Source organism: Rhodnius prolixus, unplaced genomic scaffold (assembly GCF_049639745.1).
Source record: "Rhodnius prolixus isolate KJV_2025 unplaced genomic scaffold, Rpr scaffold_6, whole genome shotgun sequence".
Taxonomy (NCBI): domain Eukaryota; kingdom Metazoa; phylum Arthropoda; class Insecta; order Hemiptera; family Reduviidae; genus Rhodnius; species Rhodnius prolixus.
This window is the reverse complement of record NW_027411634.1, coordinates 34,957,563-34,981,974: the sequence shown is the minus strand read 5'-3', so window position 1 is coordinate 34,981,974 and position 24,412 is coordinate 34,957,563. Positions and strand designations below refer to the sequence as shown.

The 24,412-nt window shown below is 32.0% G+C and overlaps 2 long non-coding RNA genes across 17 annotated transcripts in view; one reads left to right on the top strand and one right to left on the bottom strand.

Moving 5' to 3' along the window:
- The window catches only part of LOC141460698 (uncharacterized), a 61,808-nt gene that overhangs the window by 389 nt on the left and 37,007 nt on the right, over positions 1–24,412 (top strand). For 11 of the 16 annotated variants that reach the window (XR_012462295.1, XR_012462287.1, XR_012462286.1 and 8 more), the window contains exons 2-7: positions 1,436–1,540; positions 4,227–4,391; positions 10,512–10,762; positions 15,636–15,717; positions 19,373–19,584; positions 23,258–23,393. This is a non-coding gene — a long non-coding RNA (uncharacterized lncRNA). Of the gene's footprint in view, positions 1–35; positions 758–1,435; positions 1,541–2,126; positions 4,144–4,226; positions 4,392–10,511; positions 10,763–15,635; positions 15,718–19,372; positions 19,585–23,257; positions 23,394–24,412 lie in introns of those variants that run through there. The other 5 variants (XR_012462298.1, XR_012462293.1, XR_012462299.1 and 2 more) reach the window with 4 other exon arrangements.
- On the bottom strand, positions 6,617–14,903 carry LOC141460705 (uncharacterized). Its single transcript, XR_012462306.1, has 3 exons — positions 14,329–14,903; positions 11,705–11,917; positions 6,617–6,890 (listed from the first exon to the last, which is right to left on the bottom strand). It is a non-coding gene; the product is annotated as an uncharacterized lncRNA (long non-coding RNA).

Sequence of the window (24,412 nt, the reverse complement as noted above, 5' to 3'; positions counted from 1 at the left end):
TAACTTTTTTTAAATATAATTATACTTAATCTTTTTTAAAATTTAAGCAGAGTTCCTACTGTAGCAATATTTTATCGGATGTTTCATTTAAATAAAAATGATTAAGCTTTGAATCACTATTTTCTGTGACTTACTGTACAATTTAAAAAAAAAACTTAGTAATTCAATCTAAAAAATTGAGTAATTCAAGGAGGCCAATTAATAAACTGTTCACCTCCATACATTTTGCTTTATTTATTAAATAACGATTTGTACCTGTTTAAACAGATATGTAATTCCTATATAATTTATCAATAAGATGTTTAAATCTATGGAACCTTTGGATAGAGTGAATGAAATTTCAATTCATACTATACATTTTTTTATGAGGATATACCTAAAACTTAAAAAAAATTATACATATGTTCTCAAACTTGAAAATAAATTTACTAGGAAATGTAATATATAGTTGCGGATAATTTTAGTTTCATTAAAATTTAAAATTAGCTTTCTAAACAAATACGGCTTTTTAATTTTTTTTAAATAATAAAATTCGAACTCAATTTGTTTTCTAAAAGTAGTGAGACTGGAAATGCGAAAATGCAATGGATCAGCTACATATACAACTCTTCTTTCAAACAGTCAATTTTTAGGAAAAAACTACCAATCTTTCTGCAGCAGCTCAAGAATTTTTAGTCGGGCTGATCTAGACACTACGAAGGATGACGTGGCTCCAGCAGTAGTTTTCTACAGTCAGGCCTATTGATCCTAGACCTTGGTTGTAACCCTCATAACATACTATCTTATCTTCAATGAGTCATAACCGCAAACTTGCACATTTTTATTTTACTCGCCTTAAGTAGCATTGCAATCGTGTCAACTTGTCAAACGATGGTTTGGCCTACTTCTTTTGGGTTCTCCAAATACAACAAAAACAATGTCGTAGAGCATAAAAGTTGTACATCTCGAAAGCAACAAGTCGCAGCAGATCAAACTTGAAATTTCTTTAAGACACTATTCTCGCTTCGATTTTCAAAGGTTTCGAACAGGGAAACATTTTAGATATGATTTAATGTATGTGATTGAATTTATTACCCTAATCCTTTAAACCAAAGTAAAACTTCGCAAAATAAAGTTTTTGGCGATTATACGTTATTTTAATTGGAATAATTTTACCGAGAGTTTTTAGCAGGTTAGACAAAACTGTATCTGAAGGGTCACGTCAAAAATACTATCAGCGACAAAATATTAAGGTATTGTTAAAGCCTTGATAGAATACCCAGTTTGTAGAAAACTGGTTAAGGGAACTATGATATTACAATAACTGAATTTGTTTTTTAGTTTGTATTTTTAATATACTTTTTCGTGGAAAACTTTTCCACCGCTTTCCTCTAAATTTAAGACACTAACAGCAAGAGTAAATCTGTAATTTTAATTTGAAACATTTTGTTTTCAGGGAGTTCTGGTGAAACTGAGGATTTGTTTAAATCATAAATTTTGAGAGAGCAAAAAAGACAGGGTGCTTGCTGTTCATCAATCCTAACTGCATCAATTTGTATCGGTGTGTGCAGCAAATGTTGCTATGTTTAAAATCAAAATGTGGTACATGTGAATGGTCGTATGAATGTTGTGTGAATAATTATGTATGTAAATAAGTTTTTATTTATCTTAGATTAGGTTATTAATGTGATGCGAGGAATATCAAGTATTCCATCACAAATTGCAATTAGTGTATCAAAATTGAGAGTGAGTGAACAGGGAATACATTTTAGATATTATTTAATGTATGTGAATTTATTAGGATGGAAGTATTTATATGCATGAGTCTGTTTTTTTTTTTTATTAGAATGAGTGTTTTAGATAAAGATTGCAGTTCAAATAATTTGATTTTCTCTTTTGTGCAATATAGGGAACTATTCCTCATTCTTTAGGGTTAATATAAAATAGTGGTGTATGATAGATTTACAGGCCAGAACATGCAATAAAGGTTCTGTTACAGCTAGTGTAGTGTCATTAAAAAACATTACTAGGTGGCAAACAAAAAAAAAAAGAAAAAAAAAGTTGTACAAAGACCGCAAAGGGGCCGATCGGCTTCTTACTTTACCCCTTATCCATATTTTGTTTTAATCATTACGTTTTTTTCGCAGTCTATACACTTCCCACGAAAAGCTGAACATTTTAATGTGACGATGTCTCGCATGACTGACTCATGTTGCGTAAAAAGTACACGAAGTTTAAAGTAAATCATCCGGCAGACGGAACTTCCATGCCGCAGAATGTTTTTTATTTATTTAATTGTATTTACTTTCTTTTTTTTACAAATAAAACATTATTATTATTAAAGTAAGAGTAAATCAAAGATACGGGAAAAACGGAAAACTAACAATTTAGTCGCTTTTCTTTCCACTTTCTTTTGACGAATTCGAGATAAATTTTTCTTAAAGAAATAGTCAATAGTTATAAATAATAATAAAGTTTGCGCTTTCTAATGTTTTTTTTATTTTAAGAATCTCTTCGAACACAAGAGCGTGCGTTAAGAACATTATTTTCGAATGTAAGAAACTCAAACAGGATCCGGAGAAAAGATGTACATTTACCTTCTTCCTTAGAATAAATGGAAACCCGTAAAGGGGAGTGAACTAGCAACTTCTTTAAAGAACTAGTAACTTCCCTGAGGAACCAGGTGTTAAAGCGGTATCTTTTCGAGGTTCAACCAAGCTACCCCATCACCTTCTTTAGTAATAGATAATATGCAATCACTTAAATAAATTATCAGTACAGAGACAATCTAAAGGTATAAAGCAGCGACTGCAAATACCACGTTTCCCAGTAAAAAGTGATAGTTATAAATGTACAGTTATTAAGTCGAGTTTGAAGAAATATCACATAAATATCAAGAGCATGTTATAAAGTAGCATTTCAAAGCAGAAAGCAGCCATTTATTTGCTTCAGTCATAGAATCACATCTAAATACTTAGAGCGGTTTGGTGTAATGGATTTCTGGAACCTACATTAAAACGAAAATCATTTTGTAAAATAACTTAATTTCACAGTTTCCATAAATTAGAAAAAAAACTTTTCATGTTTTTAGTGTGAAATTACTAAAGCCTCTACACAAAATTTGTAGATCGTTGAATTTTCCCGATATTTTAGTAAAACCTAGCACAATATGAAATAAATTTGATTTTTTTTTTCGATTACGTTTATGAGTTAGGTGTTTTCCCTTTCTTTCAAACACTGAGAATAATGGCTGACTGCGATTTCTGTCCGAGGCGGGAAGGTGTTGCATTTGATATTCATTTAATATTGCGCATCGATCCTTTCCATAGATTAAGTGAAGCGTCGGCAAGCGTTCTATTGCAGAATTTAAAAGTATCGCGATTTCGTGAGTGTTGGGTTTTAAAATTTGAAATCTGATTGTAAAAGAGCGCAAATGAGAAACATACATAGCAAATTTCATAAAAATGGGGTTTAAGAGAATGTTGAATATGAAGTGAGATATCTGTTGGATTCAATATTTTCAGTACCTGTTTTATTTCTGGGGTAGATACTGGCACAACACTTTATGGATTTGCAAAAATAATGTAACTCAAGTGTGTGAGTTTGAGTTTCATTACTTTATTGAATAATTTTATCCCTTCGTTTTATTTATTTATTTTTGCCCCTTCGTTCATCCTTAAACCGAAGTAAACAGCAATCTGTTAACAGAATTGCAGCAAAGGATGAGCAGCCCTAACATTAAGGGATTAGACAATTTTAATAGGGCATTATTGGTCAGTTCTGTCAATAAGTCATTAGATTGATATCAGGAAAGTAATGATTAAAAATTTACATGAAACTCATAGCCACCACCATGGAAACGCTTACAATTATTGAATAAATATCCTTTATCTTCTTCAAATTAACAACGAATTAATCGTTTTTGGTCATAAGTGATGGCTACTTTATTTAACTAGCAATCTGGTATTTCATTATGAATATAAACATGTTATTTCCTTCCTCTAAATAGCCTAGTTTCTTGTAAGACTCCAGCTGACAGGCGTGACAGAAACCATTACTACATTCGCAATTGTTAATGGAATTGTGCCGTAAATTAAAATAGATTTCAGAAAGTGATTATTTAGACATTTTAGAAAACTAAGGAGCATCTCATTAGTTTTATATGTAACTCATCATATTATTCAGTTACAAATGTTTTAACTATTTTAATTATTGTGTTCTGTTTGAGTGAATATTTGCTTTATTAGGTAGATGGTTGCCAAATGAGATTGGTTCTTCCAGTAACGCAGTTGACTGAAATTCGCTGAGAGGCCGAAGCATAATTGTATTTTAACGCCAGCGTAGGGTCAAGTTTAATGTAAAACATTAATATTATAATGCAACAAAGAGTTATATACAACATAATGTAAAAGGTAAGAAAACTGTTTTAAATAATGATAATTAAAATAGAATACCATTTACATATTTAGCATATAGATTAAAGAAGCATGCACAGCACGAGCCTGCAGAAGATAGTCTGTGTAGATTCTGTAAGAAAAAGAGGAAACGGCACATATTGTGTCAGCGTGAAAGGATAGTTTTGTCAGGGTACGGCCCTTCGAAGAGAAAAATAAACCCACACTTCATATTTTGCCCAGGAGACCTCTAATCTTACTCTTAAGTGTAATTAACATAGACACGACAGTAAGAGGAACTAGCTACTTCTAATTAGTGGGTACCACAATAGTCCGTCTGGATTTTGGAGGCATAGGCTTTCTGCCCAACTCTCGAAGATTCTATCCTACAATTCAATTAATGCTGTGTCTACTGATATGTGTTAACTATTAAGTGGTACGCAAAAGTAAACAAAAGTTCATTTTTTAAGGAATTCGATAATTACGTTGGGTACCATTTACCTATAATTAAACTAAAAAAGAAATCTTATTATTTATTTATCTCTCATACGAAAGTAAAAACAAATAGTTGATTGAAAACCTCGCTTTGAATGGATGTGCGAAATAACTTTAGAAACTTATGAGAGTTCAAGACAAAAGAAAGGTGGATTTCTTTTTTTTTTTATATAATTAAGAAGAAAGTTATCTTTTTCTTTATTTCAAAATTAGTTTATGATTTTATTTATAAAATCTCACTCCGACAGTAAGAGGAGCTTCTTCTAATTAGTGGGTACCACAATAATTCCTCTGGATTGTGGAGGCGTAGGCTTTCCGTACAACTCTCGAAGATTCTATGCTACAAATCAATTAATGCTTTGTCTATAAAGAAACATTGAGGAAATTGCTCTTTATAAATATTTTTACATTCTTTCGGGGATTATTGCGATCTTGAAGAATCATCGATATCGAGTATTAATCGAAAATATCCGTTTTGAATTCCCTGAGTAAAATGAGTAGCTTTTAGAATATTGACTGGTTAGTGTAATTTTTCAGTTTTATTTAGAGAAATAATGATGATTTTTTTTTATTTTGAAATAGTCTACTAAAAGTCATTGTTTGACCCACAATTGAATCATTCGCTGATTCCATTAGTAGGGAATAAGGAAATTCTTGCTTCCAGTGTCAAATTCCCTGAAGATTTAGTATTAAATTTCGTTTGCGATGAATGAAGTCCTAGACCCAACTAGTGAATGTAGTGTAACCTCAGAAAAATATAGCTACATAAATCTTTTCTTCATAGTTGGTGATTAAAGTTCACTGTAGTCAGTTTTTTAATTTTTTCATCGGCCAATCAGGAGAAGTAAGGCAGAACTTAAAAATAAGTTCTAATCTTAAAAAAAAGCAAGTGAGTTAGTTTGATAACGCTAGACAAATTTTTAGTACTTTCTATCTAGTTAGCTTAAGAGTTGAACATTTGTTCCACAAATTTGTGGTAAATTACTTTTTCGTGGTTTCAGAAACCTGGACTGTCGAAAAAAAAAACTCAGTAGTTCATATAGAATAGATTATCATAAATCGATATGTTGGGAGAAAAAAGTCTACCATTCAACAGTAAAATGTTCTAGTTATAATATCAATGAAGGAGGTTTTATTTGCAAAGAAATAAATAAGTGTTGGTGCATTTTTTATGTTCATTGCCTTTATAAAGTGCTTAGTAGGATTGTTGTCTATATTTAGTGAACTGTTTACAACTAGGTCAACATGTTGTCGCTATTGTTAGCTACAAAGTGAATTAGTGTTCTTGTGGGCTTATCCACACTCTTTTGACACCGCTGATCTCACTCTTCATTGCAGAAAAAACCTTTCCTATCAAGTGTCATCATTTTATGTTTGTTTAATAAATCTATAGAGGAACGAGATTAAGAGCACTCCAACAAATGTATTTCTGGTTAATTTTAAAATTGTACGTGAAAGAGCAATTTTGGAACATCCTCTTGGAACGTCCATGTTTTTAGATTATGTTTCTTCATGTAAAAAGAAAGGATTGCTATCAGGCTGATTTTAGATTCTGAGTTTTCAAATATCCCTTTCTGAAAAAGTGATTTTTTTAATCGGTGTGTGTGTGTGTGTGCGCATTATGTATTTTCGTAACATCAACATTGAAAATCACGGAAAGTTAAACTTTGATATTTCGTCTAGGTGCCACCAACTAAGGTTTTGGATAGAATCGGTCGACCAAAAATGCCTTTTGGATATAATGTAAATTATATCACGTTTAAAAAAATTATTGAACTGAAAAAACTAGCATGATTACTGTGGACGAATATAATTTTTTATAGAAGATGTTTATGGCATAGGTTCTATTTATTATGTATTATGTAAAACAGACAGAGAGAAATATTTATAAAATTGCGTCTATGAAAACTTACTTTATCTTGTGGAAGGCGTGATCTTGTTGAGAGTGCAAGTCTAAAGCCGGAGAATTTATTATAGCAACTTGTTTTGAAAGCATGCCAAGATATCGTATGATGTAGTTACCTACGAACAAGCAATAAAATCAAGGTGACAAATTATACTTCCTTTTACATCATTAATTTTACGATAAACTTCTATTTTTCTAAATTTGGTATAAATACTTTTAATATTCTTTTATTTAACAACCAAAAATCAGATTGATAGATGTTATTTCGGTGAAATAGTATAAACTCCTGCAAGTTATCAAATGAATTATAATTGATGTTAGTTTTTATTTTTAGACCCCAAATAATTGCATTTAATGTTTAAGGTGTTTGGCTCGTCATCTTTAGATCTTAATTTCATCTTTACTCTGTGATTATACTTAACTGTAAATGTAATTAGTTAAATAAAATTATTATGAGACCTTTCTGGTGACATTTTAATCAATCTACAGGACAATTGTAATTGATATTAAATTATACGTTGAGGAAAAATTGAAAACCCTAATCTTGTCTAGCGTTTTAGCTTTTCTGATCTCTCTGCGGTAACATCCTCCGTAGAGAAGGTTAACATTGAGGACTGAGTTAGAAGAGGACTCTTCCGTGTGAATCACCATGTCCAAATTGTTAAGTTCATTCAAAGTTGCTACATATATAACTGCGGTACTTGTTGCCAGCTTTACAAATTTATTCTGCGGTATTTAAGCTCTACAATATTTATACGACAAGTTATTCGGATTGAAGCACAGTTATACTTCACTTATATGCGAAAGCATGTTGCTAGAGTTAGTTTAGCTCCCTGGAGAAAAAGCATAAGTTGTTCATTAAAAAAGCATGGTGCATCGTATGATCGCTGGTTTGCTTTTGTAATTTTATAATAAAATTGTTGCCCTTATAGTAATGTCGGGTTGTTCCAACTTTTACCTAAAGGTATCAGACGGTGCTTGATCACGCACCAATTGGCCCTTGATGTTCAACAGTCTAAATTGCTCAGATCACTTTTTTTTTTCTATAAGATGGCCTCAGTTTTACTTTTATTTAAAAATCCCTGACTTAATTTTCCTTCGACTTATTTTTGTGGCAGATTCGAAATGGGATCTTCTTCAGGCAAATAGAATGAGATAGAGTGTGTCACTTGAGACTATCCAAGTACGGTACCCTAATTTGGCGTGGAGAGAGCATCTACTTCCCACTAACAGAAACTGAGTTATTATGAATTATTTTTTTTTTTTTATAAGTAGATCTATTTTTCTATACAAAAATGGAAACAATTGATTAAGGAATTAGGGTGTGGAGGTGCAGTTGTTTTTTTTGTAAATTCACTTCCGTAAAATCCCATTTATATTCCTTAATGCAAATTCGAATACGCCATAAAGTGTAGCAGCTTCCAATAATAGTACTGTTTACAGGGCAGTTCACTATTGTCAGATGATAAAGCCTGGAGAATCACATTCTACCGCTGACCCACTCGTGGTCGTGAACTGTGTTCTTTTATTAAGTTAATTTTTTCCACTTCGATTCCCACGGCCAGCCTAGCCTAAAATGTTCGTTCATTTTGTAGCGATTTTCATTTGAAATCCCCAGATGATTTGCTATGATTTTTAAATTATCTTCTACTACCTGTAGCACGAATAAAGTCATATTCTCTAATAATCTATAATTGTTCTGATGATATTAATTCTAGTTTTAATGATTTAAGAGGATAAATGTTCTTTAAGAACATTTAATTTAATTGAATAAAAGCTGTCGTTACCTTACTATTAATAAGTAGGCTTCTTTTTTTACTCATTTAAAATTTATTCTTCGTACCATTGAATGAAAAAAAAATGAAAGGATTCTTTTTAATATGAGTGAAAAATTAAAAAGAAAGGTTGTTACAAATATGGTAATTAAGGTAAGACAGTTAGTGAGAACAAAAATTGTAACGCAGCTAAGATTTCACCTTAAGAAAGTAGTGGCACGTACATTCATTACAAAATCAAACATTGAAAAAAATTATATTCTATTTTATTGATTTAAGTGTGCCATTATTAAAGATAAATGTTTTTTTATTTGGGCGTTCTCTTTTACAAACTTGTATGTACAATACGCTTCATGCGTGATCTGTTGACTTTGGCGACAGCATACCCTTAGATGCAAGAAATCAGAGTATGATTATGTTGTGGGTTTTAATTGAGTTCAATCAGCAAGGAAAGTAAGGGCAAGGTATTATTATATTTTTATTACCATTAATAGAAACCAGGCTGCAAAAACCATAAAATAGTGAAGAAATCGCTGCTTGTTGATTCCCGTTCAAAGCGTTGCCAACTACTTGGGATTATTTCTCTTAGAAGTTCTCTTTTTTGTTAATGTTATAAAAATAAAGTTCACGTTATAACGCGTGCCGCTGCTGATTCCAGCTTATACTAGATTTCTTATATAAAAATTCTGTGTGCACTATGACTTCAGTAGATTTGTGGCACACTTCACTATACATTTCTTATTTTAAAACTTGAACTTCAAGGCCAAGTTTAGGAATCAACTGAAAATTTTTAACAGGAAATAGTGCTTTTAAAGCATTAACCATTGAAGATTCGAACAAAAAGGAATGCCAACCGATTTTTGAGATTTGACTTTTTATTTTTTATGATGCACATTTTTGTAAGAGAAAGATTAACGAGAATCTCTTTATCTATCTTACATTACTTTCAACAACAGTGAGCTGCAAGAAACTCCTAAGAAAAGATTAAGTGCAAGCTGGATCGAACTCAGTATTTCGGCGAGAGTCCATTGCAATGATCCACTAAATCAATATCTCCTAACAGCATGTTTTAAGTAACAATTCAATATATTTTTAACATTTGGAAATTGAAGAAATCACATAAAACCGCGAGAATTGTTCAGAGAGGAAGCATTTAGGGTTTTCCCAACCTTGATTTTCTTTTTAACAGGTGTCTAGAGAGTTAGTGAGTGAGAGAGAGATCAGTCGTAGAACAATTTAGTGAAAAGTATAGATTGTACTTTGTTTAAATGAAAGTCCAATGTTGAATTTGCGTGAAATTATGGTACATTTTTAAATTAAACAATGAAAATAAAGAATTTTTTAAAATAATATATCGAAGTGTAACGAGTTTGCATGCTTACATACATACACTAACAAATACTAATTTAAGAAATCAAGGGCGAACAACAATATTTGTCCTTGCCCTCAGTTGCATAGAACACGAAATTACTTTTCTTAATATGGTGAGTCTCATTTTACAGGTCAATAAATGACAACCACTTCTCCAAATATGTCTATCTTTAGTAAAGGTACAAAATAAAGTGATTTATTATTATTTATTAAATCATTTTATATATTTATGAGTGTATAAAAAAAATATATATATATATATAAACTAATAATCGTGGTAAAATACATTAAAAAGAATTAATGTTATTTTCATTACGTTTATTCTATTTAGTAGATCAAAAACAAATATCGCACCATTTTTAAAACTAATGCGACTTTATTATATAAAATAAATGTTAAGGTTTGTAATTGTTTTAAGAAATATTCTAGAAAGTAGGTTTCTGAAATCAAGATAGATGATCGGTCAATGCAATTTTTTTTCTGGCTATGATCTAGTTACTGTGGAATATTGCCGACTCAAACATAAGTCTACTTCCTTAAAGTTTCAGAATTGTCCTCTAAAGATGTATTAAATAATTTTCTTTGTTACAGAAGCAGTATTCTTTAGCTTTTATATCGCTAAGACACAACCAATTCAAAGACGTATCAAAAAACAAAAAAGTGTAGTGATGAAGATGAGTATCTTGTGAAAGTGGAGAGAGATGTCACAGTTCAGAGTAGACTGCAAGTAGACGTACCCAGAAAAGTAGACGTCGAGATCTTAGGGAAGGATGACATTAAAGAGAATATGGCGGAAGGAGCTTGGAGGACGGAGACTGAAGTGATAAATTAGATGTTGAAAGGTGATCTCGGTTCAGAGGTGTTCTTTAAAAAATGTTGACCTTCACTTTTAAAGTTTGTTTTGTCCCGTAATTAAATTTATTTGGTCCTAAAATTCGTTCTTTGGCGGCCCTCGCGCTTCTAAAAGTCGAGGGGCCAGAATAAAATTTTACAGTCAAATTTTCTCTCATGATAATAGATTATCTATATGTTAATTTGGTATTATTTTAGTTGGAAATTTGAGTGATTGTAGAATACTAACTATAACCTATTACAGTTTTAAAAAGCAAGGTTATAGTAAGAATAAAATGACATGATGATGCATTCATAGAAGAAAGCGAGAAAGGTGGAACAAAGAACAACGTAACATCAGAAAAAGGAGCGTCAACAAGCCTAAGGAGTGCAGGGGAACTGAACTTAAGTGTGTATACACAGTAGGTCGCTGTATACAGTATAGCCATATATAGTGTGTTAAAGTCTGTATCACCATATACAGACAGTTTGGACTCTCATTTTATAAAAAAAACTCCAACATATCTTTAAAAGTCAAACCGGACATTTTATTCACATATGTGTTTCATCTAACATCATTTATCTCAATCCAATGTAATTACGTTAGAGAGGAACTCGGACTTTTTATTAATAAAGATTATATTTTGTTTAATTTGCCTTAATGAATTTAAAATTGGACAAAAGGCTAGATGGAAGTAACATGGTTCATTCAGATAACCTGGATTAATTTATTATTGAATTTTTTATCTATTAAAATTAAGATATATCACGTACATTAGTATTTTAGAGGCCTTAGTCATATCTTCATGTTAAGATCATATCAAGGTTTTCTTCAATTTTGACTTAAATATATATATTTACTCAATAAACGGACTTTTGAGGAATGCGTGACTAAATCCTCCTTAAAATTAAATATTCGTAAAAGTATTTATACAAAAGCAAGAGGTCTTTACCTGAGTAGTCAAGTATAATAATCAACGTTCAAATATTAAAACAAATCTTTCAAGGAATTCATCCTTCCAAGTCATGCTTTGTTTCACCAAACGCGGAATTTTAGCAATGTTTTTCTTTTCACCACACAACGAAAGTGATATTATTCAATGAAGTGGTCCTAAGTGTAAAGCTTTTCCCCATCTCAGCCTCAGATCTGCTCCAAATGAATTGTCCTGGAAACATATTCCGAACATAAGTTTCAGCCTTTTGACTATCAGTTAAAATGATTTTAGAGAAAATCGTGATTATATATTTTTATAACCTTTTTAAACATTAATAAATTGTTTATATAATCATTAACTAAATAAACTAATAATCTAATATTTTGGCCCAATCAGCTGTCTAGTAAACCTTATCTCAACGCTACCAAACTATCGTCGCTTATAATAATTCTTAAACGAAGTCTATATATGTATATCACGTTGGGTGAGATTCATAAGTTTAATCTACAATTCTGAAACACAGCAAAGTTGAGATTAACAAAGCTTTTTGATGCTTTGTCTTAACATGTTCCTCATTTTTAGGGACTTCCACGATTTGCTAATCTGTACAGGTTCCCATTAGCGTAGGAGGAGTTAACCCTTCTCTCAAGAGCAATTAAACGTCTTGGATCTTTCTAGACGATCCATGATTAAAGAATTGTCTACTAAGGAATTTGAGTAACTGTTTTTAATTCTTTTTCTACTTTAAAATTATCCATTTGGTCCATATACTCGTAATACACTAAGATGACATTGAGGGAAGGCACTGCCACCATGCTCCCAAAATTAATCTTAAATAATCCTGGGAAAATGTATTAAATAAAAATATAGATCCACTTATAAGCAGTTAGCTTAACTAGCCAGTAGAAAATAGTTGGAGCCAAGTTTCAAGGAAATCTAAGAAATTGAAAAATCCAGTCTATAAAATGGCTATTACGGCTAATTCGTGCTTTCTAAAACGTTATTACCTGTTCTTGTAATAGTAACTAACAACGTGTATTTCCGAGATATTCAAAATTCAAAAATTGCACTGTAGCAATACTTATTTGAAAACGTCAGTGAAAGAAAAAAAGAATTCATTCCACTATCTTCATCTAAGAAACGAATTCAATGACCAATGTTTTCTATAATTCCTTAAATAGCATTTTAGTTGTAGCGTATAAGATAGCATTTTTTGCACAGAATCCTTTCACTCTTAACCATATCCGGATAAATTCTGTTTGGTAAACTGGTTTTAATGACCTGCTACATTAATTTTTAATTATATATTTTTTTTAACCTAATTAATAAATTGTTTATTATAATAATTAGCTAAATATACTAGTAATATAATATCTTGGCCCAATCAGCTGTCTAGCAAACCTTATATCAAAGCTACCTAACTATCGTCGCTTACAATAATTCTTAAACGAAGACTGTATCACGTTGGGTGAGATTCCTAAGTTTAATCTACAATTCTTCCACTGATTTGCTAATCTGTACAGGTTCCCATTAGCCTAGGAGGTATTAACCCTTCTCTCAAAAGCAACTTTCTAGGGTTAATAGAATGTTCTTCCCTTTGACCAGATTCTCATCTTGTCGAAAGCGCTTAGCAATAAATCTGAAATAGTATTTAGACGCTTCGTATCTATAGAATTGATAATATCATCTGAAATCGATGAATTTATCCTCGTTAACAATTTAATTTTAGCCAGGTGGTGCACCTTCATTGAAAGATATGTCAATTAACAAGAGAGGTAAAACATGTCTATAGTGCAAATTATAGGCAGCATTGAGAGCAGTATCAATATCCCGACTTAAACAGTTATTTGTATATTTTTCATATTATGCTTCAAAAGATCAGGACTTTGAGCCTGCCACATATCTTCAGCCCCTATAGCATTGAACAAGTGCCCAATTAAAAGGGACCTTTCTGTTACTTATAATCTCAATTAATCTTGTGAAGCACATCTTTAAGCTATATGCATTGGTAGCAGTTTACCACCGCATACTTCTTTTAAAAACTTAAACCTCCAAATGTGTTTGACAAGTCTCCACTCGTAAATGTGACTCCGTTGTAGGCCCATAAATAACTTAAAAAACTTTATCTGTCTTTTTTCTATCATATCAATGTAGCGGACGACCCACACTTCAAAACAGTAGTGAAGTAAATATGAAACAAGGGAATTAAATAAACGAATTCTAGGCTGCCATGTGGAACTATTTAACATTTTTAACACCTAGGTATCGCCAATTGACTCTTTGCAACGAAGCTCAGAAGCTTTCCTAAATTTTCCATATTTAAGTACTAAATTAACAACACAGATAAAAGGAAAGAAATTAGTTCAGTGATTTATGCGCTGCATTTCCACAAGGAGATACCTAGTTCGAATCCACTTTCCGGCCCTTAGATTTCCTGTCTAAGGAGTTTCTTACCACTCACTATCTAGTGATGGTTGTACGTAACGAAAGAACAGGTAACAGAAATCAATCTGTATAAATAATCTCGTAAATAAAGTTAGCTAGTAACTTTTTACTGATCACAGTTGAAAAAAGATTTTGAATATAAAAAGAAGGCATAACCTAAAATTAAATATACTTTTACAAAAAGTTAGAAAACCAACCGAACCAGATTATTGTTGAGCTGTCCTCTAATGTGTTTCTGTGTTTTAACGGATTCTACAACTACATACTGGTATTAATAATTAATTCATAATAAACGAATTTTTTGTTGCAACCATGCGTTCATTAAATTTCTGAGTATTACTTTTTTTAATTACAGGTTTTAAAAATTTTAGCGAAATGGATTGAGTGGTTGGCAATGGCAATATTTAGTTGAATGTTTAGTGGTACGAATTTAACTGTCATCACCTTTTCCCAGCTGCATTTACTATTTACTACACTTAGCTGCGACACACTTAGGGGCAGGGTAGATTGATTCGGCACTATGGGAATACACAACTTGGTAGTCATTCCCGAAAGTATGGCAGTAGGTCTTGATATTAAAACTAGGATCATAGAAAATGGTTCTTTTATCTGTGGGAATTTAGGGCTCCAGAACTATGTCCCGACAGGTAGACGTTCGTCTGTTCGGCTGAAATATCCGCAACGAGACTTAGCCAATGACCAAAGACATAATGAAGTAATTTATCTAGCGTAAAAAGATTAATAATGGCCATGTGAAAGAAGTACTTGGTGAATCAGGTAAAAGCAGTCTGATATGTGTACTTTGCCGAGTAATAATAGAAGCTTAAATTATCTAGTAAACGAAAAGTCAAATAAAAATAAAACAAGTTAACAAAAAGTCAGTGCACTATTTAAGTAGATTTTTCAGTAGCCTAATATGGTAATATTAACCTTGACTTTGGTACTAGATCTTTGTTACGATATTGTTATATATATGTATATATATTTTTTAAATTAGCTATTTATTTGTAAGAATGTATCTTGTGTGCTTTGTAAAAGTCAGATTTTCGAAATTTATTTTTCACTGACATTGTTTTTTTTTGATGTCCTCTGAATATTAAAAGTTGTTTATGATTGGCTATAGTTGTGTATTCGCTGATTCTATACGTTGCAGCACTTATGTTTTTTATGTATCCCTGACCGGTTTCGAACTTTCATTCATCTAAAATTGCTTAATTAATTTGCTGTAGAGAATTTGACTTCGTTTATGTTTCAGTCTTACTGTACACGACACTCTTGAGTCAGCAATCTCTACACCAAACTGAAGGATAAAAAAAATCTGAAACCGGTCAGGGATACAATTAACAAGCGTTCCTGGACAGATAAAATGAACAATATTATCCAGAACTACGGACATAACCATATTTTCACCACAAAGTCAAGTGTTTGTTAAAAATAGTTACATTGCTCGTTAATTTGTTAAGTTGCCCGTTGGTATAATAAGGATTCGATATTTTTGTTTTAGTTGGAGTTTAAGGCATTAAAGGTGTTCACATTTTTTGCTGTCTCAGTTCCGTACCTTTGAACCCTCTTCCAACAAGAAAATTGTAAGTTATACATTTAAAAAGTAAGCAAATTTTGAAGTATAGAAAATTTATCTTTGAAATATACTACCAAATCGAAATTTTAACTTCCTTATTTTCCTTTGGGAAATTAGTTTGAATTACTGGAATTGGGGCTTGCTTTCCATTTTTATTGCTCTAAAATGAGAAGTCGTAAAATAATAAACTTTAACATCTACAATAGAATTAAACTCGGCTGCTCGGATATTACTACAATTTAAAGCGGATGCTTACAGAAATTATACCGGTTCTCCAGTCATACAATTTGAATCAAAGCTTATTGCTCTAAGCGGAAGTAATAAACTTACCTTATATTAGCATCTCAAGAAAATTTAGACTCTTTGTAAGCAGAAAACTTTGGGAGTGATAAATGATCTAATTTCTCTTATCCAGGTGTCTTCCAGAACAAGTATTTTCAATGAAACTCTAATTCGAAAATCTTTACAAAAACAGTACTTCCTTCAACAGGGCGAATTTGCTGTTTGAAACCTTGAACCATTTTATATTCACAATTGTAAATATTAACGTCATTAAAAAATAATATAAATAAGGCGATGGCGGGGAGGGATTAGCTATGTGGTTAGCATACTGGACTCCCACGCGGAGGTCCCGGGTTCGAATCCAGCAGCTGACCCTTAGATTTTCTCTTCCTAGGAGCTTCTTACAGCTCACTGTCCGGTGATGGATAGTGTTGTCTGTAACGAGAGAACACTGTCCGGAGGCCGGCAGTGCACTTAAAAAAGCTCCGAGCGCTAATAACCTCAGCTGTTGAAGCGCTAAAAAAAAAAAAAAAAAAAAAAAAAAAAAAAAAAATAAGGCGATGGCCTCACTGATAGAATTACTACTTCAGCACATCACCTTTATAATAGTCCTTCCATCGAAATCACAATAAAAGTAAATATCATCTTGAAACTTAGGATGGAAGATTTGCGAGGAACCGGTCAAATAAAACAACTCGTCTTTTTGCCAACGTTTCGACAAATATATTGTCCTCTTCAGGGCCTGGATATTACAAATACAAAACAATTTATAGAGTCAGTAACATAGAAAAAACAGTAAAAATCAGTAATATAAAAATAAACAGTAAAATACAATAAATTTTTTATATTATTGAAACTTACGTGGCTATGCGGGTTGGTTGAGTTACAACCAAATTCTGTCACTCAACCAACCCGCATAGCCACGTAAGTTTCAATAATATAAAAAATGTATTGTATTTTACTGTTTATTTTTGTATTACTGTTTTTTCTATGGTACTGACTCTGTAAATTGTTTTGTATTTGTAATATTCAGGCCCTGAAGAGGACAATATATTTGTCGAAACGTTGGCAAAAAGACGAGTTGTTTTATTTGACCGGTTCCTCGCAAATCTTCCATCCTAAGTTTAACAATTTACGGTCACGAAAACTATATATTCATCATCTTGAAATTTTGAATTCAATTGTTCCTTACTAAATCTTTATTTTTTTACTTTTAGCTGATTAGACCTCTCTCTTCAGCTGATTTCTTTAAATTTGGTGTACCGTTTATTCATTTAAGAGCTTAAATTATCTTAGAAACTTTTTCCAGAAAATACATTTTTGGGCAGACCGAGAGGAGGGGTGAAAATAGGTATCCCTTTAATGAGTTATTCCACTAAATCTGCAACACCGTGCGTAATATTAGTGAGAATTAAATGTATTTATAAGTATCATGAAAACCTTAAGCACTGTTGTATTTCAGATTTTGAAAGAACAATATTATTAATTAAAAATGGGTGTGACGTAGTAACATTAAAATTATTTATATGTATATAGTGACGTATAAAGAACCACTTTTATCATCTCATTAAATTTAACATTCACCTTGAAATTTAAATTCTAATTCATGGCTTTCTCTCCGAAAATGATTGATCTGGTTGTAATTAATAATGTTTGTAGTGGAAGTAATGGTAGATGGCAATTTATTAGTTATTTATTAATATTTAAAATTTTGTTTTGTTATTAGTTGTAATTATACAGCATGTTTTGATTAACTTCCTATAGAATGATTATATTCTATATTAATTGTTTTCTCCAAGAGAAAATATTGCTTCCACTTTACAACTTACAACTTTTTTTGAGGATTTTTATTTAAGATGACTTGTTGGGGCTGTAGGTTGTTCTGTAAATTGCAGTTCTTATGTATTACGATTCTAACCGTATAATAATGATGAATTTGAAGCGATTTACAAATTCCGAGTTGGAAGAATATAAAGCCTCTGGATATGCCAATGTTGTGATTGGCTAGGGCGTACAGTATATTTAGTTGGAGCAAAAGGAGCTATTTATTTGGTAAGGATTGTCGTTTTTGTTTTCCTTCCGTAACCGCGTACGGGTTCACCTTTTAGCTAGTTGCCTTCAAGACTTCCATTTAAGTACACTAAAATAGTTACGAGAGTTCATTGGGCATTGGCTAGTCCATATAGGGCGTAGTGCTTGCCATGGCTATTGAGCTTCTCCATAGCCATGTGGAGAAAGCCTAGTCAGGTGGTCTCACAAAATATCCAACCAACACATCTCCATATATTGCTTTTAAACGATAAACGTAAATGTCTAAATATGTCATGTATAATTGAATAAAAATCTATTGTGTCATTTCCAAGAATTTTAATTATTATAATTAAAGAAATAAAGCAATATGAAAGTGATTATAAAATAATAGTCAGCTCAATAAAAAGTTATTAAATAAAACATTACAACAGGATTGTGAGCAAAAAAAGCGTGATTATTGCACGTTCTTTAAATAAAGAAGTGCTTATGATTTTATGTAAATTTTGTAATAAATATTACCAGATTTAAAATAAAAATGCTCAATTTATTATTGATTAGATGCTCTTATAAAATTGTATTATTACTGTTTTGATTTTAAAATGTACACTTTTCTCTTCTTCTACGTCGTTAGTAATTTAATTTTAAGTGTTACTCAAGTATATTTTACATAAAAGAATAACATAGTAAGAAATACTTGCAGCCAAATCTGTCCTGTAAATTGCTGACATACCTAATTACCAAAAAGCTAACAGCTTTTGCAGATGTTATTTTGGAATACTATTGTGGGTTCAGGATTAAAAAGGAACGGTGGATCATGCATTAAGAGTATTATTTTTTAAAAAGGGCATGCAAATAATGTACCAGTGTGGCCTTTTTCGTGGATTTACGACCGCAACAGTTAGTCTGGTAAAAGCGGCTATAGACGCAACGTTTCCAAAAATTATGAGTGCAAAAATTGCAAGATCACTAGCAAGTCGATGCAGTCATTTTTGCGTATTTAATCTTGGTGTTAAGAAGGCTAAGTGCTTTTAAAGGAAATCCCAATAGTTCAATTTTTGACCGATGGATGTTTTAATAGGGAGATTATTTTCGTTGCTCGGAAAACCAGATAGCCAATCTAAACTTTAGTAATTAGTCAAAAAAGCTCGTATGTTTTTCTCGCATGTTCTATGTGATTGTTTTTTGTGGGGGCTCCGAGAGTGAGAGGAGAAAGAATTTTGTGAATTCTGATATCTTACCTAACTTATTTTGAAAGTTTGTACCATTACTATTAATACTTTTTAACCATTAAATTAGAATAAAAAATGTTTAAGTAGTTATAACTTTTTCCTTTATATTTTTTTTTCCAGATCAATTTAAATGTTAACCACTTGCCGCGAAGGAGAGAACGTAACTGATAGCCGAGTTGAACTAGATTTCTGGTGTCTCACTTGTGACCAAATTTGGCGGGAGGGCCGCTGTCACGGGTACTCTTACGTTAACTACTTATTAGGCAAAACAAATTAAACACTCCATAACTAGCAATGGAATAAGAATACAATTAACTAATTACAAATATGAGGTAAGAAAAAAAATAGTGTAAAGTACGCTGAATGTATATGTGAATGCCATAAGGTGATAAGAGGTACTCTAATGGCACAATTTCTAAATTTAGAAATTAATAAAGCATAAAAGTTTAGGTTATTAATAATATATCGGCCTAATTTTTTTTTCAATAGTTTATAATTAGTAGAATTTACTTACTAATAATTAAATAGAAAAAGGTTTTCTTTTTATTTCTTGACATTTTGTTTACATTTAACGAAACTTTAGGCAGGGCAGCAAAACAGCCTAATGCAATAACCTCAGCTCTTTCACCGACAACCTGTTCTCATCAAAACTTATCCCCTTCACACTCCAACAATGTTCAATGAGAGAATTAGACCTGTCTTATAAATTTTGCAAAATCAATTTGAGGCAACCAATTATGTAGAGATATAAGCCGCCCATAAGGGGCAATCAGATGTCTTTGAAGACATTGAATCATCTTACTCTTACTAGGTCTGGATCCCCAATCAGCGATTAAGATTGCGGACTACCCATGCCCTCAGTATCAGATTTAGTGATAAATATTGCAATGATCATAAATGTTTCCAACTGTGTTGTCAGTAGATTAGATTCTGACGGGTAATCATTTTAAAGAGAGAGATTGATATAATCATTAAAATGTAAAAAAAAAATTATTTTTGTTTTCGAACTAAATATTATTAAAAATAAATACTTATTTGAAACAGTAGGTCCTAAGTAGGTAGTGAGACAAACTGGAGGGACTGGACGTGGGCCAGCCAAGGACTAACTCCTTAACTGGACTACATTACATAGTATTACCCACGGTTATCGCTTATAGTTATGTTATGTTACATAGAAGAAGGCGTCCCTTGTTCAAAGAAATTAGACCTGTAATCTGTTTGGCAATTACCAACAGGTAAAGTTCGCCGAAATTTTAAATATGCAAGTTTCTATTTCAAAACTTTAATTAGGATTTTGAAGAGCCAGATCTCTCTGAATTATTCAGTTCCATCCACATTGTCAATGATACTGTCCGACGACAAACTTACAAACAGTAAATAAGGGTACGCCGCCTGTTAAAGCACCACTTTTGGTGATTAGAAAAACGATGTAAAACAAATAGTTTAGCGGGAGTGTTATAAAATCAGGGATTGTAGCGAATAAAGAGAGAAAGATGAATGAAACTCGTTTAAAGCGAGTTAATGACTATCTTTCATTAAGCGCGACGAACTTAGACTGTACACTAATCTTGACTGTCAGAAACGAAATACCATAACTGCAGGCTAGCGAATGACTCTTTTTTAGACTGATGTCAGAAGTCTGTTCCTTGATATATTTATAACAAGTTTGCTAACACCCTCCAAAAGCCCGTATGTCGGGGTTTAAGGAGGTTGTATATCGTAAAAGGAAGTAAAACTCTACAACTACTGATCAATGAAAGGTAGAAGCATTTCAGATATAAGGAAAGCTCGCGTTCTTTGATCGATTTTATCAATAATATACGTAATTACTTCTATTCACTTCGGTCAGTTACTTGGCTTTGTTATTTGGATGGCCACAGCATCACGAATATTGAGAATCTCAATGATGCTTCATTCAGCGGCTTTTCGAGCTCATTTTTAGGTGTTGGAGGTTGGAGAAGATTGAATAAGAACTCCTCAAAAGTGCTCTGTCAGTTGTAAGAGAATATTTATGAGTTGAAAGCATGACAGTTGGTGGATGTGTGACTTTATTGAATAGTTTATTTCAGTATCAGTGTTTTTCTTGAGTAACAGTATCAAAGGCGCCGTTACTTTGAACTTAGCACTCTTAGTAATTGCATGCAAATAGGCGTATCAATATTAATTTTATATTCTTTTTATATGGCGATTCGGGAAAGTTAGGAGTCCACGCTGCCCTACAGAACATCGCATTATTGAAGCTTGAATTATTATGTTATTTGTTTATTGCTAGGTATTGTTTGAAGATGAAACTGACCAATTATGCAAATTTCATAACTTTGGAGCTTAAGAACAGAAAATAGAAGAAAGTACTGTGCGCTTCAGCTTTCTTGTTCTCTTTCGTAGGTCGCAAGGACGTTTTGTGAAGATGCCGTCAGGATCTTCTTTACTAGTTTTGCTTATCAAACATTACATATTTAATTTTTCATTTTGTTTCATTATTTATTCTTGCTATTTATTGTTGACTTATTTGGACTGTGCACTAAAACAAAAGTGCAAAAAAAGTTAGTTTTATCTTACAAATATTCCCGGACATAATTTCCAATGACTTGCTAATCATTACCGTATGTTAAAAGATCGGCAGGTAGTGTTGTCGGCGTGACAATATCTCTAGAATAAGTTTTTATTGAATCACATTATCACCCACGTGATCTCCGTCCGTTCGTACAGCCGGTACCTTTCTGCCTCAGGGATATGACTAGTCTTGGGTTGGCGCTGTCCGCATTCGAGGAAGTGTCCTTTCTATTGTAGACTTGAAATCATGACATCCTCTATCAGAAACCTTTTTTGTGCATCTCTTAATTTTTCATTATGACTCCTTCACCATCAGTCGATCTCGCCAATCGGACTGCAGATAAGTTTTAAGATTTTTATTTTTCCCGTGTTTTGGGTTTTTGTTAATGCACACTCCCCGCATCTATGGCACTACTTTTGTTCCCCTCGATAAATGATTGACCCATGTGCGTTGCCAACCACAGTACCTTCACGTAGCCGCTTATTTTCCTGCTTAATTTCTTGACGTACGCTGCTGTCTTTTCTCATTTGACAATCCATCAAAGTAAACTGTTTACTCACAGCAAAACTATTAGTTCGTGATAGATTTGCCTCTACAATATCAACACTAATATATCTACGAATCCTGCTTCGGAGTGTCTATAAGTTCGCTTGCTTTAATTTATCCTTTTAAACCAAATGTACTTGGTAATTTGTTTTGTTATTTAAATTCATATTTTCTTTGGTAAATAAATTTTTTATTATTCATAAATAGAACATACTTTCTGTGGAAACGGAAGCTGAATGCTTATTATAGTTTCTTCAGAACTCTAAATAAAATTTTCTAGGAAAGCACCTGTTATGGTGTGAGTGTATTATTCGATGGCAAGTTTAAAAAAAAATAAACAAAGTAATACTATTCATTAAAGTGCTACTTGCAAATTTTGATAGAACTACTTTATCAAATAGGACTGTTTTGATGAAAACATCAAAATTGGGATAAATTCACTATTCTTCTTTCAGCTATAAAAAAGAAACATCATGCTATGGGTGTTTCAAAAGTTTTATAAAATTCATATAACACGATGACGTAAGCAAATAATATAAAAGAAAACTGGTCGTTTAGAATTCCTACCAGCTAAATTACGTGTGCAAATAAACAAAATTATGACTCATTGAGTTATTTATCTGAAGTATAAAAAAAGAGTATCAAAGAAATGTTTACTGCGATGTAACACTGAACTTGTTATCTTGTACGTCCCTCCTATTATATGTGCATATTATTAATATTAATAATTATCTTTTCTTTCTAATAAATAAGAATACTTTGTTAAATGAATCAATGATCTTTTGATTATTAAAACTATAATTATTCTGTTATCTTTAGACAAGAATAGTGTATTTTGCATTCATAGGTAATTTAAATCAAAACACCCTTACCCAATTGGTTTACTTTTTTTTTTTTCTTTTCAGTGGGATCAGCAAGCCTCAAAGAAGATAATAGCCATGCATAATACTAGAGGCGTAGAGAAGCAGAATGCAATGAATGCATCAAAACAGATGTTTAAGAAAACAAAAACCTTAACTTTGTAGCTAGTTGGAATACTCGGTAATAATAATAGTACAATACGATTTTTTTGCGGCATGTTTATATTCAATGACCAGAATTATTTGAAGGTTTCCAAATAAGATTTTTTCAGATTTTTCAATTAATAATAGTTGTTTGAATTAATGGAATTCGGGCAACTATGTTGACTGGGTTAATGAACTAAAACTGTAATTTCACTTCATAATGACTGATTCACGATTATGGAATACGAGGGCCACTCAAAGGGAATGAGATGATCATATTGGTACACAATAAAAAAAATTAAAATCTTTTCTTGTGTGTTTGTTTGTAAGATTAAGTAATACGTCAAATTCTCGTTTTGAGGCCCCTTGTTGCGAAAAATAGTTTTTAGAAAATTATTTGTGTGTAAATGAACATTTAAAAATTTACATCAGGTTGTTATTAATAGGAAACTATAGGGTAGAAATAGCTCTTAGAGAAGCAATTTTGATCGCGTTTGATCTTATGGAAAGGTACACCAATTACTTATTGATTTGACTCTCTCAAAGAAGTCTCAGGGTTCAGATTAGCTGTATGAACTTTCTCTTCCTAAGAGGCTCCAGCTTCCGTTAGGGAATTGACGGTGTGCGAGAGAACAATGTCTGGGGGACGTCAGTGCATTGAAATGATTGATGTTAACATGCTAGAAGCTCTTTAAATATTTTCCAGTTTTTATATTATTTGGAAAATGATACTGAGTATCTTCAGAGAACTCCAGAGTACGTGATAAAGGATGTGTGTCTCTTAATATTTTTGGGTTCAGATATTTAGTTTGGATGGGACAAGTTTTGCTTCGTAATTGTGAACATTATATTAACTAAGTTTTCCTTTGGAAGCAGTGGCATATATCTAAAGACTCTGTGTACGATATTGCTTATTAAATGAGCTGACTAAACGAGGTCTGCATGGTAATAAGGGCCTGATTGAACTGTAGATGAAGGCGTAAATAATTAATTTGCGGCAAAATAATTTTTTGCTACAAGTGGCTTTTCGTTTCTGAGTACCAAACATTTTTCTAG